Source organism: Chrysochloris asiatica, unplaced genomic scaffold (genome assembly GCF_000296735.1).
Source record: "Chrysochloris asiatica unplaced genomic scaffold, ChrAsi1.0 scaffold00049, whole genome shotgun sequence".
Lineage (NCBI taxonomy): Eukaryota > Metazoa > Chordata > Mammalia > Afrosoricida > Chrysochloridae > Chrysochloris > Chrysochloris asiatica.
The window spans coordinates 14,136,449-14,143,612 of NW_006408567.1; positions in this window are offsets into that span (position 1 = coordinate 14,136,449).

Below are 7,164 nucleotides of genomic sequence, written 5' to 3' on the forward strand. Positions count from 1 at the left end.
ACATTTTTTTAAATGCTTGCATTACAACTTTTAGAACAATTGTTTTAAAAGGTAGCTAGCTATAGCAGGCAAAGTGGTGCTGCGGGTTAATGTGCCAGACTTCAAAGCCATTTGAACTACAAGATCGGTGGTTCAAGCTCACCAGTCACTCCTTGGAAACCCTATAGAGGGTCGCTATGGGTCAGATCTGACTTGACATCACTTAACAACAACAATAGCAGACAGAAGGAGTCCTGCTAGTGCAGTGGACTAAGCTTTGGGCTGCTAACCACAAGGTCAGTGGTTCAAATCCACCAGCCCCTCTTCAGGAGAAAGAGAAGACTCTCTAGTCTTGCAAAGACTTAACTGTCTCTGAAATCCAAAGGAGAAGCTCTACTCTGTGCTATGGGATCAACATGAACTGGAATTGCAACAGCTGTGGGTTTTGTTTATAGCAGAGTTCTTGTCTTTTTTCAAAGCTAACGTATATGTATATAGAGTTTCCTCTTTAAAAATGGTTGGCTGAAAGTAAACAATCAGTGTTTTTTCTCATCTTAAGGAATACTGACATTTAAATGGCTAGTCATTACACTATTTACAAAAGGTTAGCTGAATGAACCCACCCAGACCTTCCTCAGAAGCCATCTGCTTCCAAAAGGGGGCAGCTTTGAAAACCCTAAGGGGCAGTTCTCCTCTGCACAGAGGGGGCTGCCGTAAGTCTGAATTGACTCCATGGTAACTAACAAGCATGAGTTCCTAAATTACCCTGTAAAACCTGTGAGTGCCGGAACTGCCTTTTTTTCCTAGTATCAAAGGTTCCTGTGGTCACTACTTTTCAATCATTACTTAGTGGAAATTATTTGAGTTTCCCTTCTCTGACAGATTGTAGTTTTCACAGGTTTCACTGTATAAAACATGAGAAAGTCTGTATTTGATGCTGAATATTACCAGATGAATTTTGAGGTGGATTATGCGGTGTGGTGGAATAAAGCACTGGACTGCAAGTTTGGTTTTAATCACAGGTCAGCGCTTCAAACTCACCAGCCGCTCCTTGGAAACTCTATAGAGGATCACTATGAGTCAGAACTGATTTGATGGCTTAACAACAACAATAACATAAAGTTGTTGTTGTTGTTGTTAAGTGCCATCGAGTCGGGTCTGACCCATAGCGACCCTGTACAGGGTTTCCGAGGGTGTATTCCTCTAAAACTTCTCTTTTAACTAATGCTGAGAGTTATTTTGGGATTTTCGTATTAAATGCCTCTTGCATTCTTGATCATGTTATATTAACTCTTTTAACACACTTCTGAATTAAGTCACTGTTACTTCATTTAGAATTTTTCATCTCCAATCATGAAGATACGACACTGTAGGATAAACACTGGACTGCTAACCACAAAGTAGGTGGTTCAAAGCCATCAATTCCTTCTTGGAAACTCTATACAAGGTGGCTGCAAGTCAGAACTGACTCAACAACACTAATGAAGGATACTTTTCTGTAGTTTAACTTTTCTGGGGTTTTTTATTTCTTCAATTGTCAATATCAGAATTAGTGTCATGAACAAAAGGAAACATCTTCCATCTTTCTTTACAGGAAATTTTAGACAATGATCATTTTTTTCTCTAGTTTTTTCTTTTATCTGTTTTCTTAAAAATGCATGTATTTGATTCACTTTTCTAATTTACCAGATTAGGATTTTATACCATTTCTACTTTCGACTTTGGTCATGCCCATTTTCTTGTTCCTAATTTTATTTATCCATTCGACTATTTATGCTTCCTAAGGAAGACCCCCAGCAAGATGAATTGGCAAAGTGACAGCATCAATGGGCTCAAGAGTGGCAACAATTGTGAGGTTGGCCCAGGATCGGGCAGTGTTTTTCTGTTGTGCATAGGGTAGCTATGAGTCAGTACCAACTTGATGGCATCTAACAACAACAAAAACAACAACAATGTATTAATTTATGTTATTATTGCCTCCTCATTTTATTTTACTTCAATTTCGTTGTTTTTGTTGTTATTCTTTTTTTTTTTTTTTTAATTGGACACTTTGATAATATTTTGGTGGGATCCATAAGAGTTTCACTTACCAATATTCAGAAGTAGATCACTGGGCCATTCTTCCTACTCTGTCTTACCCTGGAGGCACTGCTGAAACCTATCCATCATTAGTGACCCTGATGGTATTTAAAGTAATGTCATAGGTCCCAGCATCATAACAATATGCAAGCCACCACAGTATAGATGATAGATGAGGGGTAGAAATTAGGGAAAAAAAATGTTCTTGCTAATTTGGCATTAATAGGACAAGATCAACAGCCTAATTGTTGTTGTTGTTAAGTACCATGGAGTCGGTTCCGACTCATAGTGACCCTGCACTGGATTTTCAAGGCTGAAAATCTTTGTGGGAGCATAAAGCTTCATTTTTCTCCCATGGAACAGCTGGTAGTTTCGAACTGCTGACCTTGAAGTTAGCAGCCCGATTCGTAACAGCCTTATAGGTCATATCAAATTTTACACAAGTGTTGCTATAATTTACATAAGACTCGATTTTATCTGTGGCTACCCGTTTCAACTGGTAATGGACTATTTTATTATTAATACAAGCTCTGGTAGCGTAGTGGTTACGAATCGGGCTGCGAACCGCAAGGTCAGCAGTTCAAAACTACCAGCTGCTCCACGGGAGAAAGATGAGGCTTTCTGCTCCCGTAAAGATTTACACCCTCGGAAACCCTGTACAGGGTCGCTATGAGTCGGAATCGACTCCACGGCACATAACAACAACAACAACCCATTTCAACTGGTAATGGACTATTTTATTATTAATACAAAATATTTTTTAATATAACAGAGTTCAAACTTCTCAGTTTCAGCCCTGACCCCTCATTCTTAAATATCTTAAATGAGCTGGGATATTCATCCTTCCCAATACAGTTTTGATGGTGTCTTTGTCCTGAGCCCTTGGAAGAGCTTATTCTCCAGGTGGTGAAATAAGGGGAATAATATTATATAATGAAACAAAAATCTTTACAACTTAACCAATAAACAACCTTAGAATAAATGTAGATAAAAAGTAAAGTTGTCAATAATTTCATTGTAATTGGATTAACCACCAGTGTCTATTGGAAGCAGCAGTCAAGAAATCAAATGACCATATTTCATAGGACCAATCTGCTATAAATGACATTGTCTTAGTTATCTCATGAGTTGATGGCTTTAGTCGTCAGAAATGTATTTTCTCCCAGTATAAGAGAGTAGGAGTCTGATTCGGAGTTCTGGCTCTAGCGGAAGACTTTCTCTTGCTCAACTCTGGGGGAAAGGTCCTTGCCTCCTTTCAGCATCCCTAGGACCGATATTCTTTGGAGACCTTCATATATCAAGGTATTAATCTTCCCATGGATCTAGGAGCTTCAGAGTGCAGGGACTCCAGTTCCAAAGGACACATTCCACTCCTGGTTCTTCTATCTTGATGCTAGGGGGTCATCTTTCTCTGCTCAAGTCTCTCTCCTTGTGGGTGTAGTGAGATAAAAGGTTTTGCATGCCTTAGGAGTCTCCCATAATCAGATCAGGGTGGTGGTGGAATTAAAGGTGGTATCCTGGTGTGATTCTGTGGGATAAGCGCTGAACTGCTAACCACAGGTTGGCAATTCAAACCTACCGGCTGCTCCAGGGAATCCTTAGACAGGATCAGTATGAAACCAACTTGATGGCAATTAACAATAGCAGCATCCCACCCTTAATCTTCTTATTGATTTATCACATCAAATCACATCATGGGGCATAGCTACAGCTCAACTGCCAAACCAATGAGAATCCTGGCTAAGTCAGGTTGGCACAAAACCTTAACTAGCACAGGCATCTTTCAAGTTTTAAAAAGCCAAGGTGACTAAGATGTGCCTGTCTGACCCAAGCCAAGGTCTTTTCAGTCACCTTGTATTCATGAGAAATGTGGACAATGAAAAAGGAAGATTGAAGAACAATTGGTGCATCAAACTGTGGTGTTGCTAAACAGTATTGAATATGTCATAGACTAACAGAAGAAAAAACAAATCAGTCCTCAAAGAAATACAAACAGAATTATTCCTTAGCAGTGAGGATGGTGAGACTTCAGCTTGCTTACTTTGAAAACGTCTTCAGGAAGGACCAACCACTAGGAAAGGACATCCTATTTGGTGAAGTAGAGGTAAGCGGAAAAAATGCGATAGCTTGACACAACAACACTTTGCAAATGTAATTCATCTTTATGATTATTAACACACAGAAGTAGCTATTAAAACTCTGGCCAGCAATGATTTAAGTGTGAATGGGGTCCCAGTAGGGAAATAATTAAAAAGACAAAGCATCTTACTAAAAGATAATTAAGGCCTATCATTCTTGTTTGGAATAACGTACACCTGACCCAAGCCATGGTATTTCCAATGTGAAAGTTTGGACATTGAATAAGGCCATAGAAGAAGTTATACATTTGAGTTTCAGTGCTTGAGAAGAATATTGGAAGTGCCATTGAGTACCAGTTGAACAAACAAATCTGTGTTGGAAGAAGTACAGCAGATGCTCCTTAAAAGCCACGATAGAGACACTAGTACTTTAGACACATTGTCAGGAAGGTTCAGTCCCTGGAAAAGGACATCATGCTTGGTAAAGTGGAAGGCAAGCAAAAAAGAAGGAGTTCCCCAACGAGATGGATCGGCAGAGTAGCAGCAGCAATGGACTGAAGTGTAGCAGCAACTATGAGGATGGTGCAAGACCGGGTCGTGTTTCCTCCTGTTGTACACAGGGTCACCATGGGTAGGAACCGACTTGACAACACCTAACAACAACAACAACAACATTCTTGTTCAGAAACCCTATAGAGGATCATTATGGAACAGAACTGACTCTATGGCACTAATAACAACCTCGTTGCTCTAAGGAGCTGTAGTGGTGCAGTAATGAAGTCCTTGGCTACTGACTGAAAGATTGGCAACTTGGGCCCACCAGCTGCTCTATAGTAAAAACACGTGGCAGTCTTCTGTAAAGATTTACAGCTTTGGAAATCTTGTGGGGCAGTTCTACTCTATCATATAGGGTGACTATGAGTCAGCATCAATTGGACGGCAATGGTTTTTATTCTTGTTCAGAAAGTATATTTCAGAAAGTATATATGAGTAGTATAGCAGTTCATTGTGTATCAAACAATGGTTTGTTGAGAAAGTGAATGAACATAATAGTGAGATTTGGAGCACTATAGGACAAGCACTGGACTGCTACCCACAATATTGGCTGTTCAAACCCTCCAGTTACTCCTCAGAAACCCCATTTGTTATTGTTGTTAGGTTCTGTCAAGTTGGTTCCCACTCATAGTGACCCTGTGAAACACAGCCCAGTCCTGTGCCATTCTCATAATTATTATTATGCTTGAGCCCATTGCTGTGGTCACTTTGCCAATTACTATGCCAATCCATCTCATTGGAGATCTTCCTCTTTTTCACTGACACTTTACTTTATAAAATCAGAAACCCTATACAGGGTCATTATGAGTCAGAACCAACTCAATGATACTAAACAACAACAATTTTTTTTAAAAATGCTTGTTTTCCTGGATATCTGCCTAACTTATTGCTGTAATTTAATATTAATGATTAACTTTTAAATTTAATTTCTAAATGTCTTCATTTTTCACTACATTAATCTCAGACTTGCTGATGACTACCAGTTGCCATCAAGTCTACTCTAACTCATGATAGTCCCATGTGTATTAGAGTAGAAGTGGAATCCATAGGGTTTTCAGTGATTGATTTTTTGGTTTGTTTTTAGACATAAATTACCAGGATTTTCTTCCAAGGTAACTCTGAAATGATTGAAACCTCTAACCTTTCAGTTAGCAGTATCACCCAGGGACTCTTGCTGAAGATGACAGAATGATGAATGCATATATTAATTATACCTAAGGGGTGACACATTAACAATAAACATACTTGAATGTGTATCCTTATTGTCAGAGATATTTCCTTGTTTCCATACCCTGACCCTGTACTTTTCATACAGCGAGAGTTCTTCGCAATAAACGTGTGTAGAGTTGGCATGTGTGGATGAGATGCTGAACTATTGCAGTCTGAGAAGCAGGTAACTGACAATAATTTGCTGTGTCTTTATCATTCATCTTCAATGAGACTCTGTTTTCTCATCAGTACTATGGAACCATGAGACCTATTTTTATGCAGAATATCCTCATTAACTGTAGAAGACCACTAACAATGGAAGGAATCATTATAACTTTTCTGAGCCCAGTTCCTTTAGACATCTTTTTATCACAAGTATTCTGTGACATCACCTAATGTACTTAACAGTTTATGTCTAACCCCAAATTGAAACACTTTACAGAGATCTTATTTCACGCTCATTGCCAATTGTATTAACCTAGCTCATTGCCCCTTGCTCTGGGTTCACTTGGGGACAGGCCATTTGGATCAAGTATCTTGTATTTCTTATGTAATTAACAGAAGGGTAGTTAAAGTGCAAAACTTTCATCCTTGGTCATAACCCTTCGATAATTGCTCCAGAGTGACAGTTATAGAGCCCCTAAGTGTGAGATCACTCCAGACTGCTCCTTTAACCTCTAAATGGAGCCAGTCTTTGGGGATGGATGGAATTTCACTGCTTTTTCCCATTTCACTTCTATAATGAAATCATTATTGGGCCTTAGTTTTGTACTTTTGCTCTTTTTGGTCTTAAGGTCGACAATTCAGTAGCCTCCCTCTCATTTCTCTGTGCAAACTACAATGTCAAATGGATTTGACCAATTTGAGATATCAATGACTATCCTAAAAACCAAGTCTAGTATCATAAAAAAAAAGATTAGACATGATGACAAGAAAACTCTGACAAACAGTTTGCAAATAGTTCTGCATCTCTACACTCCTCTATAAGTCTTCTGCAACTACCAACCCCATTGAAGGGTAAGACAGCATATTCATGATAGTTACAGAAAGGTGGTTTTTTTTCTGAATTAAGAGAAAATTGTATTTGTCTGAAGCAGAAACAAAATAAGACATCCACTATTCAGAGCCAATCATTCTTTATTCTTAATGGTCTTAAAATATATATATATATATTTGGTGGGAATAATTTAAGAAGCCATACGTAATTATATTTGCTGGAGTCAACCCTATAATTGATAACAATTACCTCCCACAATGTAGGATT